Source organism: Lissotriton helveticus, chromosome 9 (genome assembly GCF_964261635.1).
Source record: "Lissotriton helveticus chromosome 9, aLisHel1.1, whole genome shotgun sequence".
NCBI classification, from domain to species: domain Eukaryota; kingdom Metazoa; phylum Chordata; class Amphibia; order Caudata; family Salamandridae; genus Lissotriton; species Lissotriton helveticus.
This window is the reverse complement of record NC_136070.1, coordinates 1,190,413,031-1,190,427,925: the sequence shown is the minus strand read 5'-3', so window position 1 is coordinate 1,190,427,925 and position 14,895 is coordinate 1,190,413,031. Positions and strand designations below refer to the sequence as shown.

The window sequence follows — 14,895 nt, the reverse complement described above, 5'->3', positions numbered from 1 at the left end:
ACAGATAACATTATTACAAGGCTATCTACTAACACAAGTGGATGTTTAGTAAGCTGGGCTAGATACATTCATTACTCAAACATTCTAAAACACACATCATTTCTAGCAGCTATGGTGTTTACCCAGCTTCACAGGCATGGAGCACCACACAAAGTTCATATTGATACAACCCAGTGACCTCAGGCCAGGACTGTCGCAAATAGTGGGCTACCACTGTATTAACTCAACCTGTACGATGACAGATGACATTAAGGAGATGTATACTTCAGATTAGTGCATCAATATATACCTACAAGTCACAAAAGCACAAAGTATCTAAACAGCTGCTAGTGATTTGCATCTGACTGACCACATCCAGTCCAAACACTTAGCAATGGAACCTGAATGTAAAGGTCTAGAATCAGATTGTAAAATTTGCACAGCTGTTAGGCATTTTCTGGAAGACCGGCCAAATCCAGCGTCTCCTAGGCTGGGCATAGGCAAAACAAATATACAACACATGTACTATAATTTCTTCCTCCTTTTTACAACTTGAGTGGGTCAAAGAGGGCTCTGATTGTGTAGACTAATTTGCAATAAACGTCTTTAGGGGTAAGGAGTCAATTCTGAACTGAACATATAATTTCCTATCTAGGAGGGTAATAATGCAGTCCAGATATTCTTCAAACATAAGGCTTGACTTGAACTGCACAAAGTTCATAGTAAGAGAATTTCTAGAAATAATATCAGACTCTTTCTGTGCCACCCAAACCCAATACACATTTTTTATTGTTTTTTTCGAGGAAACTGACTCGGGCAGGGATTGCTTCCAGTATCTGAGCAGACTTAGGGATGAGAGCAACTTTCTAACGTTTTTGCACCTTTCAATCTTGTGGCATCTATCTGACCTAATTTAATCCTGAAACACCTCTTCATGGTGGATTAGTTCAGGAGTAGTTTAGAGCCTCCACCAGTACAAATATGCCTGGCTTTATCAGCTCTGCTTTTCCTGCCAAAGTTCAGGTCAAGTGGATAGACGGAGGTGCTAAGGGGGAGGGACAGCAAGGTTCTGACAAACTTACGCTCAGATGTGATCACACCCGTCATGTTATAAACCCCTCAATACAATGCTGCAGCCACAGCTTAAGAATCCTAAATCTGCAATGGGGCTATAGGATTGTTATTTGCAAGACAGTGCTTCTTCAAAATGGCGCCTGCTATTTGCTTGTGCTTCAGGCTAGCTTTGTCTATTTACAATGTTTCCATTGCATACCAGATGATACCTTAATGCCTAGATACTGAGAAGCATCTACCCTTTCGCATTTCTAACCACTCAAGTACACTTTCCCTTTGTATGATTTGTGTTGTGTTATTGCCATGTACCTAGTCCTGGGCTGCTTTAACTTCTAAGCCTCTGAGGTGACAGAACTCTTTAACAGATAGCAGTAGTGTTTGCAACCCTTTGGGTGTCTGAGATACTAGAAGGGTACTTCATTCAAGTAGAGGGTAAATAGTGTTGGGGCAAGTACACAGCCTTGCTGTACCCCCTTTCTTATTGGAATTTTTCTCGTGAGCTATCTCGGTTACCCCCAGCGAACACTGGCATGGTTGTCCTCGTGTAACCGGACAACGATTGATAGATTATGAGGCATTCACATCTGCTCTGATACATGTCACAGCTTTTGCTGGGGAACCAAGTCAAAAGCAGACATCAGGTCTACAGAGGACACATTCAAGTGGCCCTTGCTGATTAGCACCTTTTTCCAATACAATAAAAGGAAACAGAATATTTGTCTATGGTGCTAGTTTTGTCCCTGAAGCCTGCTTGGATTTTCTTTAGCCACTTCAGGCATATGTACTTTTTTGATAAACTTTTTCATGAAATTAATCAAGGGAAAAGGTGTAAGATGCGGTTTTGAATTTTTTTCATCATGCCCATCGAAGACGACTGAAGCCAGCGTGGATCAGAGAATCCCATCTCCCAAAGTGGCTCCACGTTCATCAGACGATGAGTTACTCTGGATGAACTTTGTAGTCCAAGTCCTTTGAAATGTATCTTCAAAGGCTTTGGGAATTGTTGGCAGGAATAGCATCACTCCTGCACTTCAAACATAATCTTGATGAAGCAATGAAGGCATCGGCATATATTGCATGCTCTTTCCTGCACAGCAGGGTGATGGGGAGCGAGGCCCATGAGATTCCCTCTAACTCTACAGTTCTGGCATGCAAGGTTTGGACACTGGTTTGGTAAGCAAAGGTGCTGTGTCTTGTTTACTCATAAACACTCATTCTCTTCCAGAGGAAATGATACAACTCACATAGTCTTTCCCGTCTCTTGCCCATTCAGTTTACTGTCATCACACTAGTGTTTAATGATTTTAATGAGTGATGTGAGATTCACAAACTTCAGTTGTCTCCCCTGTAAAAGAATCATAGCTCATGTGTGAGGGGTTCAAATTCTCCTCTACGTGGCAGACACCCTACCTTTGCCATCTTATATATGGATAGATTCAGCTATTTTTCTCAGAAATGTCCTAATAGACATACATTTGTTTTGCTTTGCATAAAAGACAACACTGGGCTGATTTAGAGTGCCTTCACCTAACATATTACCTTTCTACTTTCTTTTCCACAGGGCTCCACCAATAGGTTAACCTGGTGATGTGACAGGGAGCTCTTCTTATCTGTTCTTAGAGTATGTGGCAGAGCATTTTCATAACCTGCTTTCAGCACTGCTTGTTCTCCCTCCATGGTTGAAAACATTCCACCAACCTGTCCACCTTCATCTCTCTTAAGTGGGAGAACTGTTGCTTAAGAAGTCCAACTGCTTCTCACCATGTCGGGCAGACATTCCCCTCACTGTCACCCTACTCTCCAGTAGGCAATCCTAAAACACAATTGCAAACTGACCTTCTCCTCATCCTAAGGAAGTCTTAGGGCTGCCTTCACCTATCCCATTGCTTAACTAACAACACCGCTCAGATTCTAGCGGGGGCAGGGAAGTTCATCAACATAATTCTAACTGCATTGCACACAGCTCAGCTACAAGAACTCTACTAAAGATTACATGTGGGCCCTACATTTGAGCACTCCCAACACGTAATGATTTTAGTAATGGAATACGAACAATGGCAGCGCAGCAGTGAACAGCTGCAGTCTGGAGCAGCACAAGGGACTGGAGCTGATACCCATCCAAATGGCACGTGGACCTCGAAAATGTTTTTTAGTATCCCACTATTTTTCAAGTTGTCCTTAACATGTCGTCTTTTACAATTACGCTTTTATGTCACTCTTCTTATAAAGCATTTTAATAACTGGCACTTTGTGCAACGGTTTTAATTAACTGTGCACTTTAGGGCCCGATTCACAGAACTAACTTAAGACAAAATCCTAAACTTACTACTTTTGCTGTTCACAGAAGGCATTTAGTAGTAGTAAAGATAGGATTTTGTCTTAAGTTTGATTTAAGACAAAATTGAGACAAACTTAAGACAGACTTAGGACAGACTTAAGTTAGGATTTTGTCTTAAATTTGTCTTAAGTCTGTCTTAAGTTTGTCTTAGGCCAAACTTAAGACAAAATCCTAACTTTACTACTACTAAATGCCTTTTTTGAATACCAAAAGTAATAAGTTTAGAATTTCATCTTAAGTTAGTTCTGTGAATTGGCCCCTCAATAATAAAGTTTAACGTTTACTCATTGCTTCTCCCCAGGCCTTCATGTTTCTCTCCTAAAACGTCTCTCTATTCTTCCTCCTGTTCTTTGAACTCCTAATCTCTCCTTCTTCTCCTCCTCAGGCACTCATGATGATCCCAAGCCCTTTTTCTCTCTCCTCTCCAGGCAATCTTGGAAGTGTCCTAAGCGGTACGCCTGCTCGTCTTGAAGCAGCCATGATGATCCTCTTAGATCAGTTCTGCCTCTACTAATTCAATCATGGTGGTCTCCTATCAAGTCCATCTGCTGCTTCCAGCCAGCTATGGTAGTCCCATGTCCTTCTCTTCCTCGTACACTCATGGTTGTCCCCTCACCTGCCCATGGGGTCCTCCTCCAGGAGTCCAGCTCTCTCTAGTTCTCCTGATCCCACCATGCTCAGTGATCCTGGGCTCTAGCCCAAGCCTCTTCTTCTCCTGTGACCTGCAGGTTCATGTTAACTTCAAGAGGTTGATCAAACTCTTTAAGAAGGATTTCATCTTGAAAATTAGTTAAGTTCCTATTTATAATTTTGTGTACTCATTCCTAACTGGTGTTGATATTTTGTTCCCCTAGAAAACACAAGTTAGTATTTGACATTTTGGTAAGCAGGACTGGACCTGTAGTTCTAAGGTGGATAAAACAAGTACATTAAATGTGGGTAATATTTACAGCTGTTATGTATAGTGCTTAGAAACAGAAGTGCGATAATATGAAGAGTTGTGTAAAAACAAGTTATTATTAATATAATTAGTATTATTATTATTATTATTTAGAACAGATACTCTTTCATTTACACTGCCACTTTTTTACCCAACTCACATCTCTCAGGTTTCTGAAAAATATATTCCGTAGTAAATAAACTTGGATCTGCCTTAAAATGCAGAAAGGGTTTCATCTGAAAGTGTTTCTCTGTAGAGCCTGCTCTGCTGATGGTACTGGGATAGCTTAGTAAACTACTTCATCAGTTCATGACCTCTGCACAGCCAACCACAATTCTGACTCCATAAGGGTTCAACTTTTTTTTAACAATAATAACATATTTGATATATGGCTATATGTGCTTTTGACATGAAAAAAGTAAACTTGATGAAAATGATTCTGAAAACCAATTCTCAATGAACCAGTTTTGACAAAATGTGCACCATGAACTAATTCAACAAAATGATAAAACGTACACGCGTGTATCCTCATTGATGAAAAATCTGAAATGCAGTTTGTTTTAAATGTACATTTAGGTTTTTTTGTTTTTCCATCATATCTGTCCCCGCCACTCTTTTTTAAAGCGCTCGAACAACCCCTCTCCATTCACCAACTTTTTAATTTTTATATCCTTGTTTGTGCCCTAACCACACTCCCTCTCTTTCTTTTTTCCTCTTAACTGACATCACCAGTACTCTTCTTATATACCTTACTTTGTTCTGCATTAACATCAACTTTCTCATCCTCTCAAACCCCCATAGCTGAAAATGCTGGTGCTGCCCTTGCCACTCCTGTCCCATTGCTTTTCTTCGTGCCCGCTAGCCCCACCCACATTTTGACTACTCCAGCTTTTTTTACTTCCCATATCTTCTCTTTTCACCTTGTCTTCTGTGCCTATTTTTTCCATTCCTTAACGCCCCGTCTCATTCAGATTTTTTTTTCTCGGTCACAGCACCATCGGAAAAAGACTAGAAGAATCAGCATTTTCTTTTTCCTGTTGCCTTCTTTCTCTCTTTCTTTCTTTCTTTCTTTCTTTCTTTCTTTCTTTCTTTCTTACATATTCGAACTATTCCTAATATTTTAGGAATTGTAAGAAGTAATAATGCTTTTGTACATAGTGGATCCTGGATTTCAACCCTACTTCAGTAAATATTTATCTTTTTTCACGAAAATCTTCAGAGTTTCTTGAAAATGGCTTTTCCTCAACTTTGCCAGTTAGAGTCTAATTGGGTTGTCGGTGCTAATAACCTTATTTCCCAAAGCTGGGAGATGTTAATAGCTGTTTATAGTCCTCACTCATCATTAGGTATGCTTATCTTTAGTTCGGCCCAATACATGCAAAGTGGAGCATTAACAGTTGTTAACACCTTCGCTGGATGACATTAACTGCTGTGAACACCACGATCAGAGATTTAATGATTAAATGTATTTTTCTACACAGACAACAGGTACCAAAACCACTACACCCACTGAATACAATTCTACATACACAGACACAGGAGGTCCCAGTTCCTACAAATGTTTCAACTCTCTCAATGGGATGTATGACACTACAACGCATGCTTTTACCACGCATGCTGTTACAACGCAGTTTTTACAACGCATGCTGTTACAACGCATAGCGCTTTGGGGTGCTGGATAGTGAATAGTTTAATTTACTATTCCAACTCCAGTCCCCGTGGATAGTAGGGAAGGTGTTGGATAGTAAATTAAGTCTATTCCCTATCCTAGAGCGCCCCCCAGTGCAATGCGTTGTAATGGTTTTCGTTGTAAAACCTGCGCTGTAATAGCACGGCGTTGTAAAAGTTTCGTTGTAAAGGATGTTTCCCCTCTCAATGCGATGCTTCTGAACTAAGGACTAGTTCACCAATTCTCCACAACACCTGGCATGTGGATCTAGTTTGGGATCATTAAATATTGTGTTTTCTTACCTGTTTGGGATTCTGCCCGATTTCCAACCTGAAACCGTTTCTTTTTTGATCGCTTCACCTGAAATGATATAAAGTGGGGTAAAACTGTGATATGTTTTTCAATGTAGTCCAGTGACTCTTTACCTACTTGATCACCTTAATTTGGTTGTACGACATCGTACGAGAAAAGGCAATACTGATTATATGGGTAGCTTGTTTACGAAGAAGAATATTTTTACTCAAGTGCCTACAATTCCCAAATAATGTCTAACAAAAAGCACTTGTCAGTGCAAACATTTATAGCATTCTTCCAAGAATCACAATTTCAAGCTGTTTTTGTAGTCAAATGAATCTGCTAAATTTAGTTGGTTTTATTTTCTGACAACAATCATGTTGACTTAGTGAGTGATTATAGTCGAAATTTTGGATTGTAAATAAACTGTAAACAGTCTTACCCTGGTATTATGCAAGTTAAGACTAAGGGACTGATATATATTTGGGTGGAAGGTCCATAAATTCTCTGTCACCATGGAGGAGAGATTTATAAATGATCAGGAAGTTGGCAGCCGTTTAAAATGCATTGCCACTGCATTTTAATGTCTAGTACAGAGCTCCGTCAGCAGGACATAGCCCTGTACCAAACAGTTTTCTCTTTTTGTTTTCAAAAAGAAAATCCTGAACAGGATTTTCTTTTTGAAAATGTATAACATAACGCTCCATTTTCACTGCCCCTTACCTCCAAGGTTTTCCCGGTGGTAATGGGCGGTGAAAACTTACCTAATATTCTGTCCACCTAAATTAGGTAGGCGGAATGACAAGTCAGCTTACGTTGGCCCTTACTCAGCAGGGGCATTAGAGAATGTGGGCCATGGCATAGATGGAGTAGTCTCCGCCGTGGCCAAACTTAAGGCGCACGCGAATATAAATCTGACTGGCTGTTCACCATGGTGGAGGGGCGGGAATTCCATCATCATTGGGACAGAGTTACCTTCTCGCCAAGATATAAAACGGGCTCTTGGCTACCCAAAGGATTTAAATATTTGGCTTCAGATTCTGTCAATGCCATACATTTAGAGCCCGGTTCACAAAACGCTTTCACCACCTAAGCTTCACGTATCGACTCATACAATGCCACATGCCCCCGCAAAGTAGAGATTCCAATTTATGAATTAAACTTTGTATGCGTTTACAGCAGCTGGAACTATGAACCATTGTAGAAAATCCCCATGCCACATATAAATATGGGTAAGGGCAAGATCATGAGGGTTTCCAGTGAGAGTGTGATTAGAATTTGCTTTTGTAAAGCGGTCAAATACTTCTAAGTGTAAGGACGCTATGATCAGAAAGACAGCAGGGGAGTATCTATTGTTGAAAAAGCTGGTCTCTGAGCAATTAGCACAACGAAGGCTGCTCCAAGCCCAGACAATTATGTTGAACCAGCCCCAGGGGGGAGGGTGGCTGCTGGCGGGAAACACAGTTGCTGCTTTTGTAATTTTGTTACAGGGGACCGACACTGCAGCACTGCTGCAAAATTGACCCCCAGTAACAGACAACGGCCCCAACCATTCCAAAACTGGCCCCCAACCTTCCGGCCCACTGGGAAAACACCCAGCCCTGCTCAGAGGTAATCACAGACAAAGAACGTCCCCTTAATCGTGATCTATGAAACCTGGGGATGGAGACGCGGTAAGGGGTTGAGGCATGAAGCAATATAGACTCAGAGAATCTGGAGAGCATCCCAGACATGTAGCTAGTGGTGCAAGGGATATGGATAGCCATAGGACAGGCCATTGAAAAGGTGTTGAACTCACAGAGTTACATTCTCAAGCCATGGCAAGTATTTTTAACACCCAGTCAGGCACTCAACGATAATTTAAAAAAAGTTGTAGTAATAGTATGAGTTAGGTGTGATCATCTTCTTTAACCATGTGTTCTGGTGGTGTAGCTGAAGGGATCACTTGTCATGTGAAAATATATTTTATGTGCTGATTTCTTTTTAGGTTTCATGTTGAACTGCACATTTCCTACAGATTAGTAAAATTTGGATAATCTGCCAGAGTCAGTGCAGACTAGACTCAATGTTTAGTTGTAAATATGCCACTTGTAGATATCTGCATAATTGGTGGATCAGGTTTTTTTTGCAGCATCCTGTAGCAGGATAGGAACTGATCACAAAAATGCTCTTTTATATAAAGGAAGCACTGTCTACTTCACAGAGGAGTCTGGAGTAGGATTTATGGGAATTGCAAGAATTGGCATATACCATTTGATTTCAATCAGGAGCAAAAACGCAGGCAGCTGGAACCTACACTTATCATTAAACTGTTTATATTAAAAACAAATCTGGATAAGATATTGAACCATGTTTACACACATTCTTGTAAATAAATACCATTCTTTTATTGATGATTGACTAACCCACCTTACAGAATAGAAGGCTTGGGGAATACAAGTCAATTTGTTATTTTCATCACAATATAATTGGTGCATTCGGAAGGGGGGCAATTGTACCAGGTGTTAGGTTATATGATGATTTAAATTAGCTATCTTGAGGCAATGAAGAGCTGTGGTAGTTATAATAGTTAGACTTTTAATGAAGTACCATCTTTATATGGCGCTCTGTACCATGACATCGTAACAGTGACAAAATAAGGATAAATAATGATTACTTGATTTTGATTAATTGAAAGTATCACTTCTGATCAAGGTAGTGAGCTGAAATGATATGCATGTATGTTAGTTGGTTGAAGCCCATGAACTATTAAAATGGATGCATATTACAGACTTATAGCCTGCTGCTGGTGGCTATATCAGTTGTTACAGGCCAGGCCTTTAACTACCAGTATAGCCCAAAGAAGAAGAGGTATTAAGCCTATTGGAATTTTGGAATGGTGAGCGCTCCATTAAAGACAATGGAGTGCTCCGGGTTTCTAATGGCTGGTGAAATCTCGGAGCACCAACATTCCAGTGTTTGTTCACAGTTGTTGCTGTGAACAAAGGCCTCATGGAGTCCAAGGGGATTTCATCCTCCTTGAGCTCCATGATGCCTTTGTTTTACAAATGAGAACACTCTGCCCTCTACTGGCAGAATGTTCTTATAGCCTTATAGCCCTCTGTAGTGTGATATACCAGCCATTAAAAGCTTTCTCCCTTGTTAAAGGCCCTCACCAATTGCTGGGGTGGGCCTTTGACTGTCCGTATAGCCCGCTACCGCAGGCCATACGGCTATATTAGAGCATTCCACCCACTCAGGGTAGAATTTTCTAAATTCAAAAGGGAGCAACGGAAAGACAAATATTGGAATTGTGGAGCAGCAGACTTTCACCTGCCATTATTAGCCACAAGCCATTTCATTTTCTTCAATTGAGCTTTCAACATTCCAGTGTTCTAATAATAGTGACAATATAGCTGCTTTATGTGTGGTGTCCATGTGACCCAGATGGAGCTCTTGGAGGTGGAAGTAACGTCTATGGCTATTGTGGGTTTCTATCTGGAGAGTGAGTTATTTGAAGATGGATTAAATGGATAAATAAACAATTTTGTGCGTTTGCAACACTCCTGATCAGCCCGCGGCTGGTAGTGGGAGTACCGGCCCGGACGGTGATGTGGGGAGGGGCAGGGTGGGGGGTAGTAATGTATGGAATATGGACCTTAACAGGTAAGTAAACATAAAAATAAATAAAATGAATTTCGTTTCACGCACTGCATCACCAAATGTGATGCAGTGCACGCAACAAAATTTGTTTTATTTATTTTTATGTTTACTTACCTGTTAAGGTCCATATTCCATACATTACTACCCCCACCCTGCCCCTCCACCTCCCCACGTCACCGCCCGGCCGGTACTCCCACCACCGGCCACAGCTGCTAATGATGGAGAATTTCTCCATTAGAGGGCAAGTGAAGAGGCGTGTACCCGAACGACAGCAGTTCCCAACAGCGTTGTTTGTTTGTCCAGACTGTAATGTGTCCTTGCAGAAAATAATAGTTCAAAATTAGACCTGCTCAACACCCACACACGGCAATTCAACTCACATATCTATAGATTTGCACTGTAAAAATGAGAAATGACTCCACATTACATTACATTACATTAATTTTTGTTACTTACGGGGAGAATATTAAGCGACAAATCTAGAAATCTGCATTCCACAAATCTCCCAGGTAGAAAAAATATTTTCATTCACCAACAATTGTGCTGTAGAGGCATCAAAAGTCATTTAATATATTAATGCAATTTACAGGAGACGTTATTTATACCTGTGAATACTTGTGAGTGTCTGAATGCATTACAAACATTTTAACCCTGCGTGTGCATGAATAACGCATGTTTGAGTTTAGTCCAATGAGGACTGTGCAGAAAAACCTATGATTCTAGGCTCACTTCTGTCATTGAAGAGCTGGGACTGTGACAAAGGAATTCATGTCCTTATGACCTACAAGATATAAATTATCAGTGGCTGTGGGTGTGTTGTAAGTGTTGCTTTTACCTATCAGTCATGGAGAAAGCCAAAGAACTCCTGCAGACAGCAGTCATCAAACAATAAGGACTGTGTAGAAGAACCAATGGTTCTATTCTCACTTCTGTCATTGAAGAGCAGGGGCTGTGACAAAGAATTCATGTCCTTATGACCATAAGATATGACTGTGGATGTGTTTCAAGTGTCCCTTTCACCTACTGTCATGGAGAAAGCCAAAGCACATCTGCAGATAACTGTCATGAAATAAAGAAGACTGTGTAGCAGATCCAATTGTTCCATACACATCTGCCATTGAAGAGTAGGGGCTGTGACAAAGGGCTTCATGATCTTATAACTATATGACATGACATAGCAGTGACTGCGTATGCATCCTAAGTATCTCAGTTACCTCTCTGTTGTGAAACAGTAGGAGTAGTGGTTATGTTTTATATGCCTCGATCACTTACCTTTTGTGGAACAGCGAAGCATATGAAGTAACACTGTGGAATGTCTAAGTATCCATGTCACCCATATATCAGTAAATGACAACAACATTGGAGAAGAGCCACGAGTTCTGGACATGGGCTAAATTTGGGCAGCACAGGCTGAAGATATGGACTAAGTATTCCTATCACACGTTACTTTTTGAAGAGCAGGGGCTGTAGAAAAGGGCTGGTGTTCCTGTAAAATGTGCTAGCAGGGTCTGTAAAGAAAAGCTACACCACTCTATAGCATATGTGGCAGGGAAAAGCTGTTGTGGAGAAGGCCTAAGTAACCCTGTAACACATGTGATATATGAGCAGGGACAAGGTGAAGGGTTATGTGTCCAAAGTCCATTCATTATATATGTAAAGGGATAGTAGGGGCTGTGGGTTTGTCCTCAGTGTTCTTGTGACACATCTGGCATGGAATGGCAGGGGCTGTGGAGAAGAGCTCAGTGTTTCTGTTCTAAGTCTGTAATACCACGCGCTGTGCAAGTACTCTAAGGATCCCTGTAACCTGCCTGTCGTGGGATAGTAGTGACTCTGGAGAAGAACTGGGTCCTTGCACCACTTATCTGCTGTGCACTCAAGAGAACTTTGGTGAAGACCCTAGTCTTCTTAATGGTTGTATGACGGAACAACACAGGGAAATACTCTGCGGACCACAGATTTTCTACCTCACATCTGTGTGACTGCATATGCTTTTACAATGCATGCCTTTACCACTCATTGTTTATACATATATTTATATATATAATCAATATATATAATCAATGTATTTGCGAGGGAGACCCCACCCCCCCAAACTTACCTTAGATGCACAGTAAAGGTACAACGTGGTAAAATTCTTGTTGCATAGGCTATTTCCCGCTCTTGATGCATATCCGCTATAGAACAGGTGGGCTATATGTTCTTGAACATCAGAGGTTGTAGGGAAGGGCCACAAGTGGATTCATCAAATCTGGCTTAGAAAAGATTTATTCTGGGATGTTTTCAGTACCACACATTTGTCATGGAATGACAGCGGGGTGGAGATGGACTAGTAGCCTCTATTAGACCCTGGATGAAAGTCTCCCAGGTGGCTAGAGGGTACTAACAGGTCCACCTTATTTAGAGGTCTCCATCTGCTAGGCAGGGATCTCTGTGTTGGAAAGCAGCCGTCACCATGGCAACTCTCTTCACCCCACTAAAGGTTTGGTGAGTGGACACCAGGTCTAAACTGACACTTCTATGTTCTTTGATAATAGATCTATAGTAAAGGTGCATAGGCGTGGAGTTATGCTCAGAAAATCAATACCTAACCTATATGTATTTGCATTGACAATATGGTGGTAGGTAATATTTTGCAGTAGGATATTTCTGCCCTCGATACAGCGGTGCACATCTGTGGATTTTAAAGAGCAGTCGAAACATGTAACACAGCTGCATAGACTGAAGGTCATAATCTGGCAATATCATGTAAGGTACAAAGAAAGAGAAAACGAGTTTAGTATCGAGCTTGTGATCTAATAAATGATGTGATTCTGTAAATAGATCTCAAAAGTAATATGGAACCCGGGCACCCTTATTCCTTCCCAGGACCTCCCCTTGGATGCACAGGGACCAGAGCAGAGGGGGCGTGCAGGAATGGCTCTGCATCACACACCTGCAGCATCCTTCCGGTCTGCGCGTGCGAGCAGCCCCGAGGACCGGGTGCTTCATCATTCAGTGTCCTACAAGCCTGCCAGCGCTAATTAACCTCTGGTGAGTTACAAGGAAGCGAAACCTCTCTCTTCAGGATGCGGGCTTAAGACTTCCTGTTTGCACCGCTCGGGGTAAGAGAAGAGATAACACTGGACTAAAGGTGTTAATATGCAAATCGATGGGAAAAGGAAGGTGTAGAGAGCTCTGATGTATTTGCAAGATGGCTCAGAACACTGAGTCCTTGCTGCAGGATTCTGAGCGTAAGTTCAAAACTGGCAACTGTGGCTCCGCCTTTCACCTTCTTCCACAAGCTTAAGGTAGGACCTGACGTTGAAATGTGCTCTTTACTATACTATGAATGAAACAATGCAGGGCATTGAGCAATCAGGGATCTTATCGAATTAGGTGTTAAATCGCAAAAGCTTGAAGCAGCGCAAGATGCAAGTGATGGCTGTAAGAAATTGGAGTATTCATTTAGTGGAGTATGAGCTCTCCTCAAATAATAATCTCAGTCCTTGTTAGGGTGAACCACCAGAGTTACTAACTACATTTGCGCTTAACCTCTGGTAACTTGGCACAAAGCAGTCAGGCTTAACTCAGGGGCAGAGTGTATATATTTATGAAGTACTCAGGCAGTGATAAAGTAAACACACAACACAAGAAAAATCTCAAACCAATTTAGGAAAACTAGGAATAATTTACTAAATAAAATTTCACCAGAATGACAAAAATCAGAATCGGAGAGATGAATTTTGAAAACTTGAATTAAAAATAGCACCAAAAAGCACAAATTACCAACCTAAATCTGGTTGCGCTAGACAGGGTTATAGTCAAATTTAAGGCAGACCGTGATGGATTACCATTCGGATAGGGGACCGGGTTTATCCTGGTGGAAAGTTTACCTTCAAATATAGAATTGTTCAGGAAAACAAGTTGTCGCTGACGAGTCATCAGCAGGGCAAGCTTCACGCTGGATCCAAAGTGGGGCTCGAAGATAGTGGGTTGCTTAAGAGCGGAGTCTGGTGCAGTCGCCAACTAAGACAGTAAATCTCTGAATGGGTGAAGTCCAAAATCTGTCCCCAGGAAGGCCTAGGCATCTACGAATTGCTGCTGAGCATCAGCCCAGATGAAGCCCTCTACATTTGGACTTAGAAACATTTATGCAAGTGAGATCTCCTTCAGCAGGGCAAACCAGCAAGTTGAGGCAAACAGGTGATTCAACTGCTGCTGTCTTAATGGTTGTCCCAGTCTCCAATGGTTCTCCAACAAGAAAGTCGTCAAATCTTTTCTAAGTGCCAGCTTTTGCTGTGTGGACAGGAGGAGAACACTCTAACACCACCCAATGGTTAAGCACCCAGGGTGCAACACTTGAGGATTATGACTAACCACAGTAGAGGCCAACAGCAGGGTGCAAGGCAGGTCCAGTTAGAAATTGGTCAGTTGGGCAGCTGCAGGAAAGGCTTTGGAATCTTGTTGTTTCCATGGAGCTCAAACAGAAGGTCAGCCAATCAATTCTTGGAGTTACATCTGGGGGCTGGGTTTGAGGCAAGCATTTCTAGCTTTCCTTCAGGACCTTTAAATAGCAGGGCAGCCTTCTTCTGATTCTCCACAGGTCCAGGAGTGTTCTGAGGAGAGGTATTGTGGGATCCAATTTTATGCCCAGGGCCAGCCTGTGGGTGGAGGGCAAGTCTTTGCCCATCCCCTTATCCAGTTTTGGTCGGTTCCTCTGCCTCCAATTGGTGTGGTGCTAAACTGATTAGTGTGATGGCAGGTTGAGCTTCATCTGCCAGTGACAAAATCTCTGAAGCTCAGGAATGGGCTGGGCGCAGCACCACAGGGCTTTCTGTCAAGGGGGTAGTCCCACTCCACACTCATAGGGCCCTTTGTCTACTGTTTGGGAGAAATATACATTTCACCTCAGGGGAGCCATCAGGGGTCTGGTGACAGGCAGACACTGCCAGGAACGCGTTTGGTTTTAGGCAGGAAAAA

At 41.8% G+C, this 14,895-nt stretch overlaps 1 protein-coding gene across 1 annotated transcript in view; it reads right to left on the bottom strand.

Moving 5' to 3' along the window:
- LOC144782335 (contactin-4-like) overlaps positions 1-14,895 on the bottom strand; it is a 964,244-nt gene that overhangs the window by 912,138 nt on the left and 37,211 nt on the right. Inside the window, exon 3 of the mRNA XM_078661655.1 lies at positions 6,303-6,360. The gene's annotated coding sequence lies outside the window, so the exon portion shown is untranslated. The remainder of the gene's footprint in view (positions 1-6,302; positions 6,361-14,895) is intronic.